General features: G+C 39.6%; 1 long non-coding RNA gene across 1 annotated transcript; it reads left to right on the forward strand.

The window, feature by feature from the left end:
• The first annotated feature begins 5,514 nt into the window (after window positions 1-5,514).
• Window positions 5,515-25,520, forward strand: LOC311253784. Its single transcript, XR_014621902.1, has 4 exons — window positions 5,515-5,585; window positions 7,054-7,157; window positions 9,050-9,212; window positions 23,303-25,520. It is a non-coding gene; the product is annotated as an uncharacterized lncRNA (long non-coding RNA).
• The last annotated feature ends 845 nt before the right edge of the window (window positions 25,521-26,365 follow it).

Raw genomic sequence — 26,365 nt, forward strand, 5'->3', positions numbered from 1 at the left:
GTATTAGATTCCACATTGTCCTGAAACAAGCTATTGTTTTGAAGAAAGTTGCACAACTGACAGGGGAGGTTAGAAATGGGTCTACAGTTCGCCAATACACCTGAATCTAGAGTAGGCTTTTTAAGAAGAGGTTTAACTACAGCTAATTTAAATGACTGAGGTACATAACCTGTAACTAGAGACAGTTTGATCACGTCTAAGACAGAATCAGAATCAGAATCCTTTATTAAGAACTTCTTTAAGCAGACTGGTTGGGACGGGGTCTAGGAGACAAGTCGATGGTTTTGACAAAGAGATCATTGAGGTTAATTGTTGAAGCTTGATTGGAGAAAAACTGTCCAGGTATACAGCAGGTTTTACAGCTGAGTTTAAAGTTCCTGTGCACTTGACACTAACAAATCTGAAGATCAGTGTGATGAGAATTTTGTACTACATGTAGAAGAATGTGAATTGATGTTACACAGCCCTCTTGAGAGAGACTGTTGGGTGTGAACTGTGACCTGTAGCTTGTGACCTCTTCTATGACCTTGTTTTATTACTTGTTTTGAAACTTGTTTTATGACCTCAGTAAGGAACCGACAGACACTGAAGGGAAACATCCTCCTCTCTGTAGGAAGGCTTGAATATAGTGATGACACACCCAGAGTGACAGAGAGAGATAAATACCCTGACTCCCTCTTTAGACAGCCAGTCTTCACTTTGTAACTGATCTGCGTGTTGCTCTGTGAATGCTCCTCTTGTACAAGATTAAAACCCTTGTTTGAACTTTGAGCTGACTCCGATCTCCTTCCTCCAGTTCTAAATGAACGCAGAATTATTTTAACAATCAGTATTGGTGTATTTTACTTGAGAACCTGTTAGTGTTTATTTTTGATTTTTTTCTCTCAGATGAATTGGGCAGGGTGCCTGAGGAGAAGAGGACATCATGGAGACAAAGAAGTCAAAGTGGAGAGAGGGCATCCAAGGAGAAAAGGAACAGGTGGAGAAGAAGCGGGATGTCCGAGGAGAAGAGGATGACATGGAGTCAAAGAAGTCAAAATGGGTTTTAACAACAGTTAAACAGTCAATGGGTTTAACAGTCAATGGGTTTTAACAAATAAGGTGCGAGTGACTTTGGAATCTTACTGTAAGCATGTACTTTTGTTACTGTTACAATATATCTGACGAGAAAAAAAGCAATTACACTGATTTACTGTATACTCCCGAATTACAAGTCCATCATCCTCACCGAGGTAGAGGCAAAGTGCCTTGAGAACTGCTGCCTTTTTGAGATTAACATCACTTGTAGCCTGTGTGAAGAGATTCCACCGATTAAAACATTCAGAAACACATAAATAACTGCAAAGAAATGTTCCAATATCCAACCTGCGGTAACCTACAAACACTGACTTCCAATCAGCTTTGTCAAGTTTGATCTATATAGCTCAAAATTATGTCAAACATACTGTAAAAGGTCATCCTTTTTTAATTACAAAATATTTGTGAAGCATGGCCTAGTTTTTATTTAACAAAAAAAAAAAAGTGAGGTATGAACATGTTTTAACTCCTGTCTATTAAGGGATATACAGTACAACCGACAACAATGCTGTCCTCTTAACACATAGGTGCTTAGTACATCTACAGCCCGATCTTTTTATCACCACCTAAGAAAACAGGATTGAACTGGCACCTGTCTGATCACATGGCTGCATCTCTCGCCCATATGGTATTATTGCCTTAAAAAGACAATATTTCTTTAGAAATTATTTTTGCACCTTGCAAATAATCCAGGCTGTTACTGATGATGCAAACTGGGGCTTCATATGGACAATACAATTACACAGTGATTGCAATTAACATTGTATATTTAATATGCTGTTCTGTTTTAAGGGTGACTTTAACATCTGTCTATTTTCTGGCCAGAAACATCTCCCTTCTTCTGGAAAACAGATGTCAACTGGGGTAAAAGATTGTCCAACTGTACCATGAAGTTTGTCTCAAGTGGAAGTGTTGTAATCTGCTGGAATTAGGCATTTATCTGGTAGAAGTTAGAAGAGTAGCTTGCCATAGAGTTCTTCTGCCCCCAAGTGGCCAAAATAAAGAACTGCTTCCTCTACAGGAGATTTTTCTCTCTCCAAATGTTGGTTGTTTTACCGTATCAGACTTTAAATTTTAACAGGTGCACACTGAAATTGCACAATAAGAAGAGAGGAAAAGGCAAGCATGTATTTACCTCATCAGTATGAAAGAATGCAGACCATCTGGCTTTAAACTCTCTGGCTGCTGGGTTTTGCTTCACCACCTCACTGTTTCTTTGTCTGACATCATTCAAAAGTTCAACTCTCACATTTTCAAGACTTTCATCTGTGAGGGTGTGATGGACAATTTAATTTTAATTTTAATTTTAATTTTAATTTTAATGAAACGCTACAGATTGGATGGTGCAGGAATCATGTTTGTGATTGCACTTACATCTCCAACCCAACGCCACAATGCAATACCACCCAAAATGAAAGCCAACCAACGCTGCTTCTTATAGGCCAGTCAGCAATCACAGACATTACCCTCGTTAATACCAAATTGAGTTAAAATGTTGAAAGTGCAAAAATTACCAGCATGGCAATTAATAGAAGCAAATAAATATAAGAATACTGTGCAAGTGGGCCTAAGTTTTCACACATTTTGTAGGATAATTTTAAAGTATAGCTTACTATTCATTTAACAGATATTTTCTTTTATGTGAAATAATATTTACAATTACACAGTCTTCAAAAGATTAGATTCTATGATTAAGTTTATCGATTTGAGGGTCCATCCTTTGCCCATTATCACCAAAAGTATATTTTTTATCTAGCTTTTAGGATCAACCAATCACAGCTTTTGTAATGATGACTCATACCTAGCAACGGGGTCAACCACACCTCCTCACTAAGATAGGAGTTTCTGTCCATTCCTTGCTCAGCATTGTCTGAGAATAATCTGGAATCACTCCTAAGCTAAGACTCCTTGCTAGGAATTTTTAGGTTAAGTTAGGAGCTCTCTGAGAGGACGTTTAGTGACATTAGTGTTCTGTTATTTTGTCACTTTTTGAATTAAATTCTTGAGAATTTGGACAAAACTGGTTTAAACTTTGAAAAAAAACCCAAGAAGAAATCTATACTCATGTTTATAGAACAATTTCTCAACAATTAAGTACAGTAATGTAAGTAAAGTTTTATGTCATTTGTTCATAAAATATGTGTTTTTCCTGTCATAACTTAGTTTTTGTCAACAACGTTAGACACAATAGAAAATTAATCATTCCTATTTGTTTGGTCTGCTATAGATTTAACCCTTGTGTCTTCACCTTGACTACACACATGTTAAATGTTGAATATTCCTTTTTATTAAATTTTTATGCTGTGTCACATGTGCTCTTTGAAAACTCTTACGTCACAAAAGTCTTATCATTTGCATTTAATACAAAGAATAAAAGTTCTGGACATAAAAGAACACATTATTTCATTTAAAGAAACAACTACATTAATAATTTGGCTGTTTTAGAGAAACAGTTTGAAAGTATTCAAAAATACATACAAAATACTAAAGATTTTCTCCACTCAAATACATTTAACTTTGCTCATCCACTTAATTAAACAATTTGGTACAACAAATAACTTATCATGTAAATTTTACTTTCTTTCACCACTGTCAGACAGAGAAAATGATGGTGTTGACAAAAATAACAAACCTATAGGAACTTTTTTGACCTTTTTATTTTAGCAGATGTGAAGAGTTGTAGGGGGGTCGTCAGGAATATAGCTGACTATGTATTTGTCTGATTTTACTGCTAAATTATAAATGGCTTTTTGCTGTGACGCTAGTTTGGATGCCTCTTTCCTTTTATTTTATTCCAGGCTGTTAAGGACAAACGCCTAAAGACATATTCGCCATAACGAACCCCTGCTTATGGTAAATATACCATATTTCAATATATTTCCATTGCACAGTCAGTGGTGTAGATGTCAGTGTTAGATGTTAACTACTATCTGATATTATTTTGCTTCTGGATTCTTTCTCTTCAGAAAAATTGGTCAGAGATTATCAAGGCCACGTTGCGGGTGCCAACCCCACAAAGAAAATGCTGGAGAACGCTAAACAGTGTTCAATGCACATCATTCAGTTTTTGCGGTTCATGGCCAACTCAAAAATCCCAAATGTGGATTTACTCTTTCTGAAGAATTATGGAAGAGTTCGAGAGTAAGACTACACATTTTTTAAAGATTTATCTCTTGGAATTGATGTGTAATTAAAATAAAAGACATGAACTTGAAAAAAATGTTCACCAAGGTTTGTGGCTGAACTCAAAGGGCGTGGATTCAAACCGAAAACACAGAAAATGTACCTCACTGATGTGAGGTGAGGTGTGATTGGATAAAAGTCTACAGTAACTGAAGGAACTTACAGCACCATGAGTGAGGAGGGCTTTGCTGTCCTTCAAGACAGTATTGAGGGCAAAATAGCTCCCCTGGAAGTCAAAAGATGTCATGATCATGATAATGATATATAGGAAATATTAAGGATATAGATGAAAAAAGACTTGACTTTATTGATCCCTTTGAGATGACTCCCTCAGGAAAATTGAATTTCCAGCTGCTTACAAAGTAAGGAAGCAGCACACAAGGCAGTTTGCAAACAACAACAACAACTACTCGCAAACGGGTGTATAAATATATATATACATATAAAAATAAGAAAAAAAATGAACAATAAACTCTTAGCTAAAAGTAAACAATAAATTCTTGGTTAAAAATAGAAAGTAGAGATAAGAAGAAAATGAAAATAAATATAGAGGACTGTATATGGCATTGTGTTATTGTACAGTGGATAAATACAAGATACAGTTCAGTCACCAAACACGCTTAATTTTGTGGATTGTTACTCTTCATCTTGTGCCCTGATCAGGTTAATTAATAAGAAAGACAGATGATAAAGCTAAGATTCAACTATAATTCTCCTTGAGCATTAACATTCCAGGTCTGTCCTAATGTATACTTGTTAATTGATAGTATCAAGGATCAGGTAATACTGTATGTACTTTGTCTGAGAGAATGTGGTAAAATGAATCCTTTATATTTTGTTTTTTGATCTTTTGTTTGTTTCAACTCACGCTTATGCACATAAATATGTTGGATGTTTTCCTCTTATATATAAAAAATATACAAAAAAAGAAACATTTTCAGTAATGGGGGAAAGCTGAAAATTCGGTATACAACAACTGTTGCCTGGGTTCTTCATCAGTCAAAGCTTTATTGTAGAGTGGCAAAGAGAAAACCACTGTTGAAGAAAGCTCATTTAATCTCAACTAGTGTTCACCCAAAGGCATGCGGGTCAACTGGAAGAAGTTTCTTTGAATAAAAAAATAATCATTTAATTTGCTGAGTAGCACGTTACCTTTCCTTCGTTAAATCGCCATTACATTGTGACTTCCGCCGGTATGCTTTTAATGTGAAATTTGACCGGAAGTTGTCTGTCATACAACCGCCAGCGTAACAACTCAGAGCCACAGCAACAGCTCCGTGCCACCGCTGAAGTCGATGAAACAGGGTAAACAAGCGGCGTGTTTAGTAAGTATTCAGTATTTTGTTGAGATATACAGTAGCGTAATGCCATGACAGTTTGATGCGTTGTGTAGCCATTTATTTATTTACTAAAACTGTCGGCTTTCTTGTTTAAAGGTCGCTAGCCGAACACAGGTGTATCATTAATTAGCACTGGCTAGAGTTAACAGTCAGCTAATTAAGACAGTTATCAGAGTTTTCGGGTAGCAGGGTGGACTGACTCGTTAAAATTAAGGTCATTTGCATGTTCGGGTGTCAGTTATTTTATTTATTTTTCTTTTTTATCTGTGCCAGGGTAGGAGTATAGCGGCTATATTCACCGAGTCCATCACACCTGGTGTGGGGGGATGGGTGATTGGTTTCGCAGCACTTGACTCGATCACAATTTAACCTGAAGTCATGCTTATGTGGGCGACGATAATCCAACCATATTGAAGCAGGCAGAGTTTTTAGAGCCATGCTTTTCAGACAAGGCGCAGTTAATTTCGAACGATTTTAATGTTGGTTGGTTATAGTTATTAAGCAGTGTAGCAAGCCAGGCTTTGCTTGGAATATTAATTAAAATCCATCATTCCAGTGGAAATCAAATTCAGAGAATATATATCTTTATAGCATAGAAGAAAATGATAAACGAGCAATATGTTAAATGAAGGATTTAGGGAACCTACTGTTGGAGCCATATTGCTCATATATGAAATGTTTCTGTTTGAATACTGGTATTTATGTGTTTTATTTTTATGTTTAGAATTATTATATTATTGTAGGCTACATATTTTCATGAAACAGTGTTATGCCTTGGTTATTTGGAATGATTGCTCCCCCTATGATTTGCTTATGGTATCATCTGTGGCTTGATGATTAATTGTCAGGTGTGTTTAAACGGGAAAGCAGGAAGTGTTTTCGCTTGGACATGGACGGGGTGATCATACAGTTTTTTAACTGAAAACCACCGAATACCATCAGTTTACTATCAGTTTCGTTTCGTTTCATTTGTAGATTATCCATTGGTTGATCGTTTGGAATTGTGCTTCCTGATTTATGGAGTTTGTTTGGGATCGCAATAAATTGCTTTGGATAAATTAAGATAGACTACTGGGCGATTGTTGGAAGGTGCGTCTGAAAAGGTTTACCCTGATCTAGACTCGACTGTACTGATTGATTTCATTACACAATAAAGTCAATGTTTCACAACTAAGTTTAGGCTGGATTTAACAAAAATTGAGTTGGCATAGCACAATAAAAAGAACAGAAGACCAAGTACTCTGTTGTTTGAGTCTCGTCATCTGTTTAAATGCTTCAAAAGTGGCAGGTGGAGAGAGATGGTAAAAATGGAATGTTTGCACTTCCTGTTTTTCAGTTTGCTAAGGGGAAGAGTCCATATGTTACTCAGGTAACATTTTGTTTAAAACCGTGTAATCTAATGTAACTAGAACTGATGCCTAAGCTATCTCATTTTTTATTAATTTCTTTGCAGTTTGAAATGCCACCAAGGATCAGTCTTCTTAAAGATGCCTGTCACCATGTTGTTTTAAAGACTGACAAAACATGGAGATTGGAGGTGAAGCACATCAGTGAAAGGTAAGATGGTGTTAGATTACATTAGATTGTACTTTATTTATCCCTTGGGAAGGTTCCCTCAGGGAAATTGAGGTTCCAGCAGCATCACAAACACCGACAGTACAGTAAAAAAGTAAAAAGAAAAGAAAAGCACACAGAGTTCAAATAGACAAAGGTAGAAGTAAAAGCATAAAAAGAGCACAGTTGTGTGTAGGACAGGTACAGTGCAAGTATAAAAATATAAATACAGAAATATAATGTAAGAAAAATGGTACATTGCACAGTAGATATTGCACAGTTATTGTTGTTATTGCACAGAGATATTGTACAGTTACTGTAGTTACTGCACATTTACAGCACTACAGATCTAGGTGTTCAGGTCATGTTGAATGCACCTTCCCCACCCCCACTCTCCTGCTACTCCTCCCCCTCCCACCAAGTGCAGAGTTATAGAGTTTGATGGCTCGTGGGACAAAGGAGTCTTTGAGTCTGTTTGTTTTGCACTTAGGGAGGAGCAGCCTGTTGCTGAGAATAAATGTTATTGTTGTTAGTGTTAAATGTGTTATTGTTTATCTGGCTGTCTATCTAGATGTATAGATGGACAAGTGGTGATACATTTCTTATCAGTACATATACTCCTTATCAGTTCTTTTGCTTACTATTTTCTTTTTCCAAGAATAGATTCAGAAACAGATGATGATAATTTTTTATTAATTTTTATGTTACATTATGTTGTTTCTAGAGCAGCAACAGTAAAGCTAACAGCAGGAAAAACCACTATATAAACTAATATATCACTAGAAATTAGTCAAAATGTCGGTAAAATAAATACATATTCTTGAAATCGTAATATTGAGTAAAGTTTAGAAAGGATACAGAATACAGACGTCATACAGTAACAGCCATTCATCCTGTCCTCCTCCCTCTGCTGAGGTGATGCACTGCCTGCATGTATCACCTCAGCAGCAGCTGCGTGGCTGAACCGTATACCAGCAGGGTCGCCTTAATAGCTGGCAGTTGGCAGCACATCTCAATCATGCAGCCATGAAGTGAACTTAAATGTTGAAAAGGGAAAAAGCAGGAAGTGGAAGATAAAAATGATAAAAATGGATTTAAAATCCTTTATTCAAAACATGGCAAGGTACAGGAATGTGTTCTTGTGATGGATATAATAATGGATGCAATTTAATGTTTGGGTATTTCTTATAAGTGTAGGATGTACTGTACAGGAAGAACATGTGGGGGAGGCGTGTCGTCTTAAACGTGACTTGTATTGGGATGTCCTGATGTCAGCCTCCTGTATTCACCAGAGGTGGGAATTGTGGAGTCATCAAGTCATCTCCATGCCATGTATTTGTTCTGCTCAGTCACTGAACCAGGTGCATTCACTAATTAGCTCACCTTCCTGGCTGAAGAGCTGTGCTGATTGGACTCAGCTGGTTTAGTGCATGAAAAGAACAAATACAGGGCATGGAGATGATGTGATGACTCCACAATTCCCACCTCTGGTATTCACTCAGTCAGGATTAGGTGGCCCCCCTTACCAAGGTTATAAACATTTTTGCCCTCTGTTCACCATTTTGTACCCTGATGAATGCCTTTTAGGTTGAAACAGGGCAGTGTTTTATCGTTCCATAAGTAGCCATGTTTTGAACAGAGGCATTTAAATCCAACTCAAGTATTTTTGTCCTGCTCCATTGCTTTTTTTTCTCATGTTGACCCTATTCTTTAAGAGCTCCAGCATTTTATTTAGTTTGACAGTATAAAGACAGGGCATGAGCACACCACTACCACTTTTTCATAAATTCTCGTTCTTTATCTACAGTGTGTGTTTTTATACATTTAGCTACAGATCAAAAAACAATTGTAGTGGACATAATTTGTTTTTTTTGTCCTTAATTTTTTTCTTACAGGACGTGGTTTATTCACCCGAGTTTCATTCTGCAAAGGATACTTTGTAGTTGAATGCAGTGGAGATTTGATTGATGATGACGAAGCCCAGAGGGGAAGAAGCTCTTACCACCCCTCATGCTCTACATTTTTGTTTGCATTCAAGTGGAGAGGGAAAACATGGTGGTAAGAGTTTCAGTTACTATACTGCTTTATAGTTATATACATTGTTAAATTTTTTCTTCAACAATATCTTTATTAGATTTTTTAACAACCCTAGAGCTGAATGAAAGGGCAATGTACAACAATATGACAAATAGGTACCAGATCAGCCCATCCCCACAGGTCCGACCATACATTCCTACAGAGTGTGTACCAAGTCAGATTAGTAAGAATAAATACAAGCCTTCAGTATATCATAAAAGAAAGAAAGAAACAAACAAACAAACAAACATATATAGCCTAAAACACAACTGTTGCAGAGAGGGATTAAATGGCAGGGAGAGGTAGAAAAAAAAATTAAGACAAATAAAAAATAAAGCTAGAAACAGCACCAAATGATGAATAAGCATGTTTAACAATCACATGACATTGTTTAAATATAAGAGGATTACTGTATTGTGGACTCCGTGTCCACATATGGTAGAAAACCACCCCAGATCTTTTGGAACTCTCCAGGTTTACCCTTCAAATTATACATAGTCTTTTCACCTGGTATGCATGATGCTAATACATCTTTCCAATGCATAGCTATACATTTGTTGGCTGTAATAAGGGCAATTCTAATAAATTTGAGTTGGTTTTTATTGACTTTCAACATAGATGTGTCACCCAGGAGAATTACTCTTAGCTCTGCGGGGATGGTTAGTCCTGTAATATCATTAAGCACTTTGACTATAGACATTTTATGTAGTCTGTCAGGGGTATAGTATGTTCTATGAATAAGATTGTATTGTGTAATTTTATGTCTAGAGTTAAAAGAAAAACACTGACTACTAGTACACAATGATCCCCTTCTTCAAAATTACACTCCAGGTCTTCTTCCTGTTTACATTTCACTCTTAGCTCTTCCCAACCTCTAATCTGAGAAATTCCTGAGTAAGAGTAGTATATTTACGCTGCCTGTGACGCATACCGGGACTTCTGTGAGATCGAAAGCTGTTGTTTACTGTGTCTCTCTCTTTCTCTATCCATCTTGGCTGTTTTTCTTCGATTTCTGAGTATTTCATAGTCAAACTGGTTTTGTACTGCAGCTAACGTTAGACTTTATAACTTGTACGTACTTTGTCGAACCGCTTTTCTGTTACTGGGTAGTCTGTTACTGCCCGGTTAGCTTCCTAGGCTTAGCCTAGCTCACTGCTTTTTGCCTTTCACCGCAGTCGACACAGCCTCGACAAACAAGTGTTACGATGGCTTGTGCTGACTGTTCTGCAGTTGCAGATAGGGTGTCTCTATTAGAGAGACGTGTCCGTGAGCTAGAACAGCTTCTCTCAGTTAGAAACACGGGCACTGCAGATAGTGTTAGCCCCAGGCCTGATAGCAGGCCTGCTAGCCTTAGCACTAGCTTAGTCTCGTCGGCAGCTGCTGTGGAATTTGTCCCTGCTCGGTCGCGGCGTGGAAGGCGCGGGAGCAAGCCACTGGTTGTGTGGTCTGAGAGCAGATGGCCTTCATCCTACTGGAGTCGGCGCTGCTGCTTTGTCTAGCAATATAGACAGGTGTTTGATGCAGGTTTGACATCAGGGATGTAGCATTTGGCAGGTCACAGGTGACTAGAGAGCCTGCTAGCGATACAGTCAATGCTGGTGTGGAGTCTAGTTAACATGGTATTGTAGTGCAGAGTACCAGACTGATACCCTAGTTTGCAACATTGAGACTGTCACCTTCCCCCGCCACTCTCTCATTGAATCATGCTCTAAATATGCGCGGGGCTTCTAACCGACGTGTACCCGGTTACACGTCTGAGATTTATGATCTCTTTCTATCGCAGTTGCCTCCATTCAACCGCCTCCTAATCCCATTAAATCAAAGCCATTCCAGTAGTTATCAGACAAAAACGTTTATTCAACGTTATTCTGTTATTCTTAACCCTGTTAAAAGAGCTTTTTCCTCACTCGAATCGAGGGTCGAAGGACAGAGGGTGTCGTCTCTGTACAGATTGTAAAGCCCTCTGAGGCAAACTGTGATTTGTGAATTTGGCCTATACAAATAAAATTTGATTTGATTTGATTCTTGTAGACCTATTTCAAATAGGTACTAAATTAAAGCCAACATAACAGATAAATCACAGAGCTTCATTTAACATTTTAAGGCTTAGGCCTACTTATGACAGAAAGTAAAATGAGTTGAAAATAAAATCTATCATTTTGACAGAAAAGAAAACGTGAGTGAAAGCTGAAAAAGGTTTAACCTTCTTCTTTAATCATTGTTTTAACTATTTCTCACAGTTGTACAATTTGTTTTTAAACTTATAGTTCAAACTGCATCCCTCTCTCGCAACGGAAGCTGCCTCTGAATTTTAATACGTCTCATAGTAAAAGTAATCTGGAATTGGCGATAGAAAGAAACTAAAAAAGAAGCCAAAGTATGCTGAAGTGAGAGGAAAAAACTTCACCTTTATATCCACAAAGCTAAAAAAGTAGAGGGGGAATCTCACAATTATTCACTAAAACTGTCCGGGGGGGGGGGGGGGGGTGTTTTTTTCCTCCTCTTTAGACGCGAGGATATGTGATCAGGTCGTAAAAAGCCGACACAGAACACCAACCAACAATATAATGTATACAACAACACGTAACAATAAAGGCTAAAATAAAAAGCCATTACAATTTTTTTTCGATTGCTAAGGAGCATTGGTCGAAACTGAAGCGACATGTTCAAAACTCTTAACACAGTCTGCATTTCCATCTTGCAGCTCAGCTCAACAGTTAATCTCATGCCCAAAAGTGTGTCTCACAACACACACAATCACTCTTAACAAACGGAACGGCAAAATACTAACAACAAAGAACATTACATCAAATACATCTTATATTTCAAGTTTGAATGATTTTTGTCAGGTAAATCAGTATTTTATATAGGATCTTTTGCACTTTAATGGTTCTAAATTATAGTATATGCTGTAATATATTGCAACAACACTGAATCAGGAATGCAGAGATTTATTCAAGAACATTTGTGCTTTTGCATAAGTACTTCAGGACCATACAAAAAATAAAGATTACGTAAACAGAATAATGCAGAATCTCAGAATTCCAGGGGTAGAATACAAATTACAGTAAGAGATAAAACTAAACTCCTTCCTCTCCTGGCTGCTCTTCTCTCTCTACCAACTTTGCCCGCTGCTCTTTGATCCATACTTGCACAGGAAAAAGAATCAGAAGCCACTCCTTTTGTATATGCTGTTATGGCTACTCTTGCATTCAAAAAAGGTCAAATATAATATATATATCCTGAAAAGTCATCCTTATCATTAGCATTATTTTATACCATTACCATATACCATTTTCCAAATAATTAATACAAAGAATCAATAGGCTCCAACATCCCGGCCCCTAATTGTTGGCTTTAGCAAAACAATTACATAAATAAGATTCAAAAGGAGCCAAAATTGAACAATTACACAAGGGAAATTAATTATGCTCTTTAAATTCAAAGTCCATTCAGTTACTTGATGATGACTATCTGTCTTCTCAAAGTTCATAATCGTGTCAGAATATCTGAAACGGTCCATAGTGAAGGCTGGAAAATCACGGCCTCTCTCCATTTATCCTGCTGCCTCCATTAGAAGACAGAGCTTATCTATTGGTCGTTGAATCGCACTGCTTTTGGTTTTAACCAAAACACTTCTCACACAGCCCTTGGCATCTGGAAATGTCTTTACAACACGGCCCATAATCCATGAGTTCCTTGGTGCTGTGTTATCAACAATGATGACCAGATCTCCAGGACTCAAGTTCCTTTTTATGCTCTTCCACTTACTTCTTTCTTGCATGAGAGGAAGATACTCTTTTGTCCACCATCTCCAGAAGAGATCTGTAAGGTACTGTGCTTGTCTCCACCTCTTCCTTGAATAATGATCTCCTGGTGGCATAGTTGTTTCGCTTTCAGTTGGAGCAAATGGTTTGGGGTTGGTGGTTCCAAATCATTGGGTTCACTTGACACTGTAGTTATCGGTCGGTCATTCAGGATGGCTTCTACCTCACACAGTGCTGTTGATAGAGTTTCATCGTCCAGCGTTTGTTGTTTTAGAACAGATGTGAGGATCTTTTTGACTAGTCTGATCAGTCTTTCCCAGACTCCGCCGTGGTGGGCTCACAAAGGAGGGTTAAGTCCATTTTACTCCCTCTGTTAAAAGGGTGTTTTGAATCTTCTGATGATTCAGCTCTTTCAAAGCTTCTTGTAGTTCCCTTTGGGCCCCGACAAAGTTTGTCCCACAGTCCGTCCTGATACTTATAACTGCTCCTCTCCTGCAGATGAATCTGCGTATAGCATTTATGCATGAGTCTGTGGTTAGGAAGTTTGCCATCTCCAGGTGGATAGCTGACTCACCAGGCAGTGTGTCTGACTCCTTCTTAGCTGACTTAGCAATTTAAGTAGTTTTTTCACCTTCAATATCCAGGCTACAGACCTCTGAAGTCGGTTCCATGATGAGTGATACTTGATTAATGTGCATATCGGATGTTGGTTTTCAATCCTCACAGTTAACTGTGATCTCCTTTTCCACACTGTTAACTGTGACCTCCTTTTTCACCTCAGGGTCATTTGCTGATATCTCTCCTAGACCTTGTGTGATCTTTGGCCATGTCTTTTTTTCCTCTGACCAGGTATTCAGGACCTCTCAGCCATCTTGATCTTAAGAAAGATTCCACGTGCAATCCTCGTGATGCGTCGTCAGCTGGATTGTCTCTTGAATTTATGTATCTCCACTGGCTTGTGTGAGAGAGATCATGGATCATTGCAACTCTGTTGGATACAAATGTATGAAATCTCTTTGTTTGATTGTGAATATACTTCAATACAGGTGTACTATCTGTCCAGAAAGTTGAATCTGTGAGTGGTAAATGCAGCTCCTTCCTCAGCATCCGATCCACTTTTACAGCCAATGTTGCTGCAGTGAGTTCAAGCCTGGGTATGGTGATCTGCTTGAGAGGTGAGAGTCTGGCTTTTCCAAATATAAAGGAGATATGGATTTTGCCTTGGTGATTTGTTAGTCTAAGGTAGCTTACTGTACCATAACCTGACTCACTTGCATCGCAGAAGTGATGCAGCTCAGCGGTCGCCACTGGGTCGTAGTTCTCAGGCTTTATACATCTTGCTGCTTGAAACCCACGTAACTGAATTAATTCCCCGATCCATCTCTGCCAGGGCATTGCAAATTCCTGTGGAATAACTTGATCCCATCCATACCTGGATTTGCAGAGCTCTTGCAGTAGTTGTTTGGCTTTCAGGATGAAAGGAGAGAGAAAACCTAATGGGTCATAAACTGAACTTACTGTGGAGAGTATACCTCTTCTGGTTGCAGGCCGGCTGTTGACAGTTACTTTAAAGCTGAAGGTGTCACTGTGGGTGTTCCAGTGGATTCCAAGTGCAGGCTCGACTGTGATTTGTTCTTTCAGCTTTTCTTTACCCAGGTCCAGTTCCTTGACTGCCTTTGCTCTGTGATGCTCAGGAATGCTTGCTAACACCTCACAGTTATTGCTGACCCATTTTGTCAATGTGAAACCTCACTGATCGCAGGCTTTAGTGAGATCTTTGACAAGCTTTATGGCTCGGTCTGCTGTTGCCACAGATCGGAGGCAATCACCCACATAAGTTAGTTTTGATGGTTTTCATAACTTCATCAGAGTAATGCTTCTGGTTGTCATCAGCAGTTTGACGCAGGGCAAAATTAGCAATGCTCGGGGATGATACAGCGCCAAAGAGGTGAACTTTCATCCTGTAAACATCAAGCGGTTTGCTGATATCACCCTCTGGCCACCACAAAAACCTCAGAAAGTCTCTGTCCTTTTCATCAACATGTACTTGATAAAACATTGCCTCAATGTCTGCCATAACTGCAGTTTGTTCTTGGCGAAACCTTAATAGCACTCCGATGAGGGCGTTTGTTAAGTCTGGACCTTGGAGGAGCTCCTTATTCAGAGACGTTCCTTGAAATGAGGATGTACAGTCAAACACCACCCTCAGTTTGAGTTTTCGCTTGTGGTAGATGCCATCATGTGGGATATACCAGACCCGTCCATCCCCTCTGCGAAGCTGCTGAGGTGGAACCTTCTCTCCATAACCCTTTTTGAGAATGTCCTCCATGAAGGAGGTGTATTCCTCGGCATACGTCTTATCCTTCTTAAATTTTTTCATAAGGTGCAGTGTGCGTTCCTTTACCGTATCATAGTTATCAGGCATGACCTTGTCTTTATCCCTGAAAGGCAGTGGTAAATGACAGTGGCCATCTTTAAGGAATGCTGAGCTGGAATCAATCTCCATAAAACGTTTATCCTCAACTGACATCTCAATTTTCTCCTCATACATGTTCTCAGAGAAATCCTGGTTATATTGTCTGATGAGTAGATCCTTCAACTCAACAACAGAGATTCTGTTACTTGACACTGCAATGGGCCCAGCACGTTCTGCAGGACTATTAACACTGAGTGGTCCAGTTACCACCCATCCCAGTAAGGTTTGGACTGCATATGGTCCATTATCATGACTGTTTATTATTTTCCATGGCTCCATTGCTCGAGGAACATCAGTCCCAATGAGGAGTTCAATGTCTGCCTCAATTTCCTTTAACTGAGATAAGGCCACCTCTCCAAATCAGCTTCTGTGATTATGTTTTCCTTTGAGACAGGGATTTTGTTCTGCGTGTAAACTTTCGGCAGGTCCAGATATGTGCAGCCCTCCAAGTCTCCCACCTCCAGTCCTCTGACCTCATAGGTCCCTGCAGGGTTTTCCTGTCCCATTGTTCGCAAAAGTATCTCTGTTTTGCGTCCTTTCGCATTCAACAGGTTCATTAGATTTTCTGTGCAAAATGTTGCTGTGCTGCCTGGATCGAGGAAGGCATAGGTCTGAATATACCTGCTCCCTTTTGCCACCTTAACTCTGACTGGAACAATCGCAAGTGCACAGTCTCTCCCGGCCCCAGTTCCATCACCTGCTGAAACGAGCACTGCTTATGGGGTTATCTTCTGTCTCGGCAGTGGCTTTTGGTTGATTTTCCTGTTTTGGGCCTTTTGCACTTTGAATATGAAGTACAGTAGGATGTTTCATTTGACAAACTTGACACATTAATCTTCTTTTTTGCTTAGATGACCTTTTAGTAGGCAACCAAAGCAGTATCCATGGCTTCTTAAGAATTCAACCTTGTTGTCATGTGACTGTGTTTTGAATTGTGGGCGGTCGATCAGAGTGCGTTTTACAGCGCATCCTGCTTTCTCTGTATTCACTGCTACTGAAGTAGCGAAGCTGCTGTTTTTGCCTCTTATTAATTTTGGTTCATTTTTACTTCTTGGGATAGACTTTTTTGTTGTCATTTGGTCTTGAATGTCCCCGAACAACGGATCCAAAAGCATCTTAGAATGTTTTTCCACAAAATCCACAAGGTGCTGAAATCTGATTCTCCTGCCAGTTCTCTGTTGTGTCTCATAGGCTGTGGTTCGCCACCTTTCCCGGAGTTTGTAGGGTAGTTTGGATGCTATTCGCCTTAGGTTTGATGGGATCTCGAGTTCCTCTAAATACTGTAAATCTTGCATTACATTACAACATGCTCTCAAATACATTGCATATGCATGCAGCGTTTTCCCCTCCTCGGCTTTAATCGCTGTCCAGTTCAAGGCTTTTTCCAGGTAAGCTCCAGAAACTTTCATTTCATTCCCAAAGTGCTCTTTTAAGAGGTGTCTTGCTTCACTATAGCCCCTGCTCCCATCCATGTGCAAGTCTCTTGGTAAACCAGAGATAAACTGCTCAAGATAGTAGAGTCTGTCCTGATTATTTTTAGTCTTGTCTTCAATCCAAGTGTTCAAATGCATGGATAAAAGACTGATATGCCAATGGGTTACCATCAAACACAGAAATCTCTCTTGCAGGTAACAGACAGGTTTTGCTGTGAGACAATGAGTTCTGCTAAGTCATTTGTCTTTGTCTTTGAATAACCACATCCAAGTTATCATGAGCAGCATTAGTTATGGTGTGATTATGATTTGCAGTTTCGTTTTTATGTTTTTCAGTTACATTCTTGTTTTGAGGTTTATTTTCTGGTGTGTTGGTACCCCTTGTAGGTGGAGGTCTGTGGAGACTTAAGATGGTTTGGTGAAGTGGAGTTTTGGGTATTGCACCTAACTGTGCAAATTCTACATTGCTCTCCATTGTTTCTGGTTCATGGTGAGAGTCATAATACTCCTTCATGCCATCACCCAGAGCTTCCTGATCCACCTCATCACTTTGAAGGATTTTTATTTTAGCAGTTGATGCTGCGAGGTATGCTTCCAGCTCCATTTGCTCCATCTTTGATTTCAGTTTTGTTTCCTCCAGTTGCAAAGTGTGTTTTTCTTTCAATGCAGCAGCTCGAGCCATCACAGCAGCTTGTTCCGCTTTGGCCTTTTTTAACTCTGAGGAGACTGAGGAAGATCTGGAGGTTGATGATCCAGTGGAAGTGGAAGACTTTGATTTGTGTGACACATTTGATATGCTGTCCAGTGGTCCAACTTTTGATTGTGCAATTTCTCTTTTCCATGTTTCAACATCTTTCATGAAGTAATTCAGGTTAGTTATTCTGGGTTCATACCAGTCATAATAATCATTTTCCTTTTCCTCCTCTGATAAGAGCTCTTGCACAGATTTGTGAGCATTTTTAAATTCATCCACAGCTCCTTTAAACGCTTCAAATGTGTCATTGACTTTATCAACATTTCCAACGTCAGTCATCAAAGCCTTTATTTCATTTGTCCTCCTCGTGCATGCTCCCAATCTGCCTCTGCGCGAAGCAATGCGCGATTTCAACATGTCCTCAGACTCAGTTGCGGTCTCAGGTGTGTCAGACATCATCACAAATAACCACACAAATTCCTTTAATTTCCGTTAAGTTCATTCTTAAACATCATTCCAACGTCCCCGTTTTATTGCAATCCACATCCACAATCCACAACTTTGCCTTCCATAGTGTTCGATTGTTTCTTTGTAGCGCAACGGCGCATTCGTTCATAGAGTCGATCAGCTGATTTTAGTCACGGCCCGCCGGCTGCTTTCTTCATCTGTCGGCGAGTGATCCGCCGACTTTCCACTTTCCTTCCTTGCATTCAAAAAAGGTAAAAAAAACCCTAGTTTCTGAGGAGGAGGTCCACGACTCACTTAATAATAAGCACTCGCGGAGATGTTTCCAGTTTCAACAAAAAGTTTTGAATTTATTTACATAAACAGAAATATTCTCCGGGTTGACTTCAGACAATGAGCAAATAAAAAACGTAATTTAGTGGTTGATAAACTGTTTCACTCCTCACTCCTTCAACACAAAAAACAGACAAAAGCACAAACCAGCTGTCCTCTCTCCCTAATCACAGGAGGAGGATGGCCTGACTAGGAGGAGGGACCTGAGCAGCAAAACGATCATAAATAATAGTTCATGTACAATATATATCCTGAATAGTCATCCTTATCATTAGCATTATTTTATACCATTACCATATACCATTTTCCAAATAATTAATTCAAAGAATCAATAGGCTCCAACATATGCTTTCTAATGAGGCCAAACGCAGTGAGACAGTTAAGCCCACATGCATTTCTGTTTTGCAGACTGTGTTAAGAGTTTTGAACATGTCGCTTCAGTTTCGACCAATGCATCTTAGCAATCGAAAAAAACTAACAGTTTTTGTTTTCAGCAGGACGACATTTGCGCATGGAGAAGATGAGCGCCGCGCTCTTCTCAAGTCCTCCGCAGCCTATTCTACACAGCAGCTGTCTTGCCTTTAAGTGGTCTCGCTGGTCTGAAAAACACAAATAGCTGTGGCCGCGGGTTTTTTTTATATATCACAGAACATTGTGCCCTATGCATCTATTGTGTATGCGGATAACTGCACTAGTGGGAACATTTAATTGTATAGTTAGTTAATGTTTTTATCTGAAGCTTTTAGGCAACATTATCACCCCTAAAAATACTATAGGCCTATATATTGGTGAGAAATAAACGAGGAGGAAAAATGACGCGTAAACTTTTCTAAACGGTTATGATTTATTATCCGCGTACCCGTTTACACGTGTAGATGTTGACACCCCTATAAACCACAATAATTTAATCTTGATCTCCACCTCTGACAGTGGGGAAATGTCTTAGCAAGCACCTTACACAGTCTCGCATAATAAAATACCAAAGCTAATCACAATGGCATCCCGGCATCCCGTCATCCCTACCTGCATAGGCAGCCAAATCTAACTACTAAAAGGTACCTTGTTCCAATTCCTTGGCTTTATTAATATTAGATCACTGTCAACCAAAGCCTTACTGATTAATGATTTGATTACTGATCATAAGCTGGACATGATTGGCTTATGTGAAACATGGCTGAAATCTAATACTTTTCTGCCATTAAATGAAGCCTCCCCTCCTGATTATAACTATGCCCATGTTGCTCGGGCCTCTAAACAGGGAGGAGGCGTTGCTCTAATCTACATCTATCTATTTTCAGTTTAAGCTCCAACCAGGAAATTAAATTTACTTCTTTTGAGGCCCTGGTGTTAAAACCATCTCCATCAAGTAGTAACAGGCTTTCCCCTGGTGGTAATCTACAGACCTCCAGGGCCTTATTCCCAGTTCCTAGAAGAATTCGGTGAATTTATTGCAGATCTTGTAACTAGTTCAGATAAGATCCTAATTATTGGGGATTTCAATATCCACTTAAATAAGCCTCCTGACTCTCCTAGTCAGTACTTCTCAAATGGTGGGGGGCGCGGTGAGGTGTCGGGGGGGCGTGAGAGGCAGGTCAGGACTTTCATTTCATTTTCATTTTCCACTGTCATTATTAGTAGCCCCATTCACACTGCTGTTTGCATGCGGGGATCCTGCGCCAATTCTCCCCATCTGCCTCTGTGTGAAAGTTTCAGATGCGGCGAGGGGTGAAATTTCCCTCTGCCTCTGATGCTCCTACGGAGGTATCAGAGGCACAGTATTGGCGAACCGAACCAGTGTGAGCAGATAAGCTGACGGTGGGGAGCGGGGGGTTGTCGATCTGATGGTGTTCACTGTGTGATAACTAAACAGGTCCGACACTCAATAAAATATAGAGAAATGTCCCACAAAGCAATGTTACAGGACCAAACAACAGTAACGTGGTAACTGGTCGTGTCTTTGGCAACTTATGAGGAAAAAAATACAGCAATTATATGTGGAAAAGTGTCTGTCAGCCTGTCGGTCCAACCGACTCTTTGTCACATTTCTGCCCGAAAAACGGCGTCTGTCCCCGGCAAAAAACTTTAACTCGGCAAGTGTTTGTCGCGGTGAAAAACATCACTGCTAAGTCAGCCCTACTGACCGAGACTTCAGTGATCTTTCCTCCATAAAACAGCCTCCCTCCCTGCGAGTGACAGACGGCGTCCCGTTTACTGATGGTGATTATGTAATTAAGAGAAAAATGTAACTTTGTCATTTTCCAGGATGTTTGGTGGGTCAGGATCCCACATTAACTGCATCCATATGATGATAAGTGTGTACATGTTTAGATTTGTCAGTGCGTAGTAAAATAACGTTTAAAAAAAAGCAATATTGTTGCAAATGTTGCACAAAAAAAATTAAAAAGTCCTTTTTGAAAAGGAATAAGCTGATGAAGCTGACAAGTGACCAATGTTTACAGTTTAAAGTTTTGAATGTTAATGTGTTAAGTCTATAAAAATGCACATCCCAGTGAATCATTTGCGCTTTTTTCTCTGTTTTGAGAATCACAGTCTTGTTTAAATGTTACAAATTGAGTTAATAAACTAAACTTGGAAATTGTTTGAAGTTGTTGCAGATGTTAACAGATGAGATGAGATGCAGATGTTTTTAATCTATTTTGATAATCAGGTGATTGTATGCAGAATGCTGGTGCCAGCAACTCATACAGTGGTTTATACAGATAAATGAATAATTATTATCAGGTTCTCAATAATATTTCAATTCAGGGGGGGTGTGAAAAAATTTCTGTCCTCTAGGGGGGGCATGACAGAAAATAGTTGAGAACCACTGCTCTAAGTAAAGCTTTTTTGGGTCTGCTCGATATGTCTAGCTTTACTCAGCTCGTTCATGAACCTACTCATTCCAGTGGTAACACTCTGGATTTGATTCTTTCCCATGGTTTAGATGCGTCAGCCCTGAATGTTGCTTCCGTCTCCTCTGCTGTGTCGGACCACTCTCTTATTACATTTGAAGCGTCATTAGCCTGTCCCTGTATCAATGACACAAATGTTTCCACCTCTCGTCATATCAGCCCGGCAATCATAGCGACACTCTGTGATAAATTGGCTGGGGTCCTGGCCCCTTTTGCGATTGCGACAAAGCCTGTGGAAAAATTCACCAATTAAGTTAACTCGGTAATCGTTTCTCTCCTCGATTCTGTGGCACCGGTCTCTACCAAGACAAGACGACCAAAGAAATCTTCTCCCTGGTTTACTAATGAAACCCGAGATCTCAAACAGGCCTGCAGGAAAATGGAACGTGCATGGCGAAAATCTAAATTAGTCGTTTTTCATCTTGCATGCTGTCATAGTGTACTTAATTACAAGCGTGCTCTTAATGCCACTAGAACAGCATATTTATCTGGCCTAATAAACAATAATAAACACAATCCTAGATTTCTCTTTGACACTGTGGCTAAACTTAATCAAAAAACCACAGTCTGTGAGCTGTACATCCTTTAATGCAAATGATTTCTTAGATTTCTTTTGCAATAAAATTGATGATATTAGAGCCAAAATTAATTCATCATCTCTGGCTTCCTCGTCAAAGTTGATTATAAAACAGCCTTCTGCCGATTCTCAGTTAGCCCCGGCTCTAAACAATTTTGAAGATATCTCCCCTGAGATATTGTCTAAAATTGTCTCATCCTCAAAGCCAACTACCTGCATCCTGGACACCCTTCTGGCAAAACTGTTTAAGGATCTATGGCCAGCACTGGGACCTACAATGTTAAATATTGTTAACTTATCGCTCATGACAGGTGTTGTCCCTGCTAGTTTTAAGTCTGCTGTGGTTAAGCCTCTACTTAAGAAACCCCACCTTGACCCAGGATCTCTAAATAATTATAGGCCAGTATCCAACCTTCCCTTCTTCTCCAAAATCTTAGAAAGAGTTGTGTCCCAGCAACTTTCAGGCTACCTAACTAATAACAATCTCCTGGAACCTTTTCAATCAGCTTTCAGAGCCTGTCACTCCACCGAAACTGCCCTTACTAAAGTGGTAAAGGACATCTTACTTACTTAATTTAGATTTAGACTCTACCTCAGTGCTTCTGTTACTAGATCTCAGTGCTGCATTTGACACCACAGGTCACGGCATATTGTTATATTGTATATATAAAAGTACTACATCGATATTTACTGATGTGAAGTATGGTGTTCCATACTCGGAGTTTGGGAATACAGAGTTAGGGAATACATTTCCACTATGTGGAACTATGTGGACGACACTCAGCTGTATGTGCCCATCAAAGCTGATGATAAATCTCAAATCGCCAAATTGGAGACCTGCCTGTGTGCCGTGAAGAGCTGGATGTCAGAAAATTTCCTGCTCCTAAATTCGGATAAAACTGAGATGCTGGTCATTGCTCCCCCTCGACAGAGACACCCCTTTGAGAAATAACACAACTGTCGAGAGTTACTGTCACGTGATCAAAGTTCAACTGTTAAGAATTTAGGTGTTACTTTTGACTCTAGCCTCTCTTTCCATCAGCACATAAAAGAAATTACCAAGATCGCTTTTTACCACCTGCGCAATATGGCCAAAATTAGGTCCTTCCTGTCCACGGCCTTTGTTTCGTCTAGGCTGGATTACTGCAATGCCTTATTTTCGGGTCTTCAACATGGGAGCACTAAAGGTCTTCAGATGGTTCAAAATGCTGCAGCTAGAGTCTTAACATGTACAAGAAAATTTGATCATATTACACCAATCTTAGCCTCACTGCACTGGCTCCCAATACATATGAGATCAGACTTTAAGGTGCTGCTGATGACATACAAAACTGTACACAGCCTTGCCCCGTCGTACATGTCAGATCTTATTATACTGTATTCTCCAACTCGTGCACTACGCTCTCAAAATTCAGGGCTCCTGATGGTTCCCAGGGTTAAGAAGAAGTCAGCTGGCTGCAGGGCTTTCTCCTATCAGGCCCCCTTCCTCTGGAATAAACTCCCAGCTGATATTAGACAATCTGGCTCTATTGACGCCTTTAAATCTAAACTCAAAACTCACTTTTTCTGACTTGGCCTTTAATTAGTCCTTGACATCGACTGCTAGCTTCTTCGGTGGGTCAACTCAGTCTCAGTGAGTAAGCTATAGTATTAGACGCCACATTGTCCTGCCGACGAGTAATAATCTGCTTATTCTGATTAACATTGCATTTCTATAACCTTGTTTTTCTTTCTGTTCCCACAAGGTGCAAGCTGTGTCACTTTCTCCCCCTCTTTCTCCTCCTACTCTCTTTTCATTCAGGCTCCCTTCTGATGAACTCAGGCCCCAGAGACCATCTACCTCTCCTGGCTCCTACAGCCCCACATACTGTCAGATCTGGATTGTCACACCCGGGCTCCGTTGGATCGTTCCTCTCCTTGTTTCGCTATCTCCTTATAACTGTATTCCTGTAAATTTTGAGGCCTCCTCATTCTGATCTCTCTCTCTACTACTAATTATCCTGTGTGGCCTGCCCTCTTCCAGGTCACCACGGTGGACAGGAGGTCGTGTGGCTCGGGCACCCCCTGACGATGCCTTGTCCTGCTCAGTCGTCTCCTGGATCCACATACTTTACATATATAATTTTTATCAGATTTTCTGTCAATGCAACCTGTAAACTGTGATTGCTGTTCTTTCTGTACATGCGACATCTATTGCATGACTGTCCGTCCTGGAAGAGAGATCCCTCCTCTGTGGCTCTCCCTGAGGTTTCTTCCGTCGTCTTTTTTTTCTGGTTAAAAGGGTCTTTTTTTTTTTTTTTTCCCCATCAAGATGGCAAGTTTTTCCTCACTCGAATCGAGGGTCTAAGGACAGAGGATGTCGTTCACTTTACAGACTGTAAAGCCCATTGAGGCAATGTGATAACTTGGAACAAAACTTAATAGAATATGAACAGGTTATAGATCCGGAACATAATCTTTTTAAAAACAAACACCAGTTGCTGTTGTTATACAGAAAACAGTTTAACAATATTACTGTTGAACATGGGATAAATATTATTCATTTTAACAGTAGAATTTATATGCAAACTTCCAAAGTATAAAAGAATATCTAATGCAGTTCAAAAAGCCTTTTAACATTAAAGCCATCTTAGAAACATGGCTTGACGAAGAGAGAGGTACAGATTTTGTTTTGCAGGGATAGGAACTTAATTGCATTAATAGAGGGAGCAAAACTGGAGGAGACGTGGCTCTATTTGTTGACAAAGGCCTCACAAGGTTGTGGACAATATGTCAGTAATCATGGATGATGTAATGGAGTGTGTTACTATTGAAATATGTATTGGAAAAAAAGAAAAATGTCATTGTCAGTTGTGTGTATAGGAAACCTGGTTCAAACATTGAAATCTTTATAGAAAATATGGAAAGGGTATTCGCTAAAGAAAAGCAAAAAAGTCAATTATGTCTGTGGGGATTTTAACATAGCCTTGTTGAATCCCAACAACCATAAAATGACGGATGCATTTGTGGAAGCAATGTATAGTATGAGTTTATTTCCAACGATTACAAAACCAACCAGAATAACATCTCACTGTCACTCTGATTGACAATATTTTTACAAACAATATGGAGAGTAGTACTGTTAGTGCATTATTATTTAATGACATTAGTGATCACCTGCCTGTCTTTGCGATTCATGAATGTAACTACAATAGGAACTGGGGGTGTAAAGAAGTTAAATACAGGAGAGTAAGATCTGAGGAAACTATAGCTGCATTTAGGAATGATTTAATTAATTATGATTGGAAAGTTTGTGAAGACACTGATAATTATTTTTAGACATATTCAAAAATGAGTATGACAAAAGCTGTCATATGTATATATATATGCAAACAATGTAACAAGAATAAGTATTCTGAAAACCCCTGGATGACTAAGGGACTGCAAAATGCCTGTAAGAAAAAGAATACTCTGTATAGGCACTTCATAAAATATAGAACAAAAGAGGCGGAGATTAAATATAAGAAATACAAAAAGGCATTAACTAATATTATGAGAGTATGTAAGAAGGGTTATTATAATAAAATATTAGAGAATAATAAAAACAATGTAAAAAGTATATGGAATATATTAAAGGTATAGTTGGTAATCCTGTTCAGAAACACTTTTTGTTATACTGGGTGAAATGGCCTTTCCATCCTGAGAGTAGTCCATACATAATGTGTTCAGAAAAATAAACAAAATAAATCATACCTCTGTGGCAGCTGCAGGCCTGTAAAATCTCTGACCAATCCCTCCCTCTCAGTCAGAGTTTAAAGAACCGTTGCCGGATATATTCAACACAGTCCACATGAGCTGTGTCCAAATTCAGGGGCAGCATCCTTCAAAGTGCGGATTTGAAGGCCAATCACAACGCTGCGCGAAGGATGTCCAAATTCGAAGGCTCCTCCAAATGCAGCCCACAAATGCAGCCTGCTTCTCCCGCTTTTTGGAGGACGGACCGCTACTATCCTTCGCGGCCTCCCATATCCCAAGATCCTTTGTGCGCCGCTGCTCAGTCACGAAAAAGAAGAGGGAAAACTGAACAATGGCGACATCAAGTGGCGCGGACTTGACATTTAAATGTAAGTTTTGGGTTTATACTCGGTTTTTACTCATTTGATCATCCATTGCCAGATATGTTAAACTTCAGCGGACTTTCAGTTAAAATACGTGACCCTGGTAATGCATTAGCATACGGCATAAATTAGCATTATGCCGTTGGAAGTAAAGCTATAAAAGCCTTCGCTTTCAAAATGTTAGACGTTCAGAAAACCATAAAATCCATTCAGTCAAAACTCTTTCGCGGGCCTGGGCGGCATCAATCATGACATAACCGTAAGGGCGGGAACATCTGGTGACGCAAACCAGGAAATACGCCGAAGGCTGGACCGTCCAATTTAACTATGGTTGACGCAACCGTCAAAGGACTCTCCGAAGGACCCGGCCTTCGAAGGATG

The sequence above is a fragment of the Pagrus pagrus genome (genome assembly GCF_965226575.1).
Source record: "Pagrus pagrus genome assembly, contig: HAP1_SCAFFOLD_44, whole genome shotgun sequence".
NCBI classification, from domain to species: Eukaryota; Metazoa; Chordata; class Actinopteri; order Spariformes; family Sparidae; genus Pagrus; species Pagrus pagrus.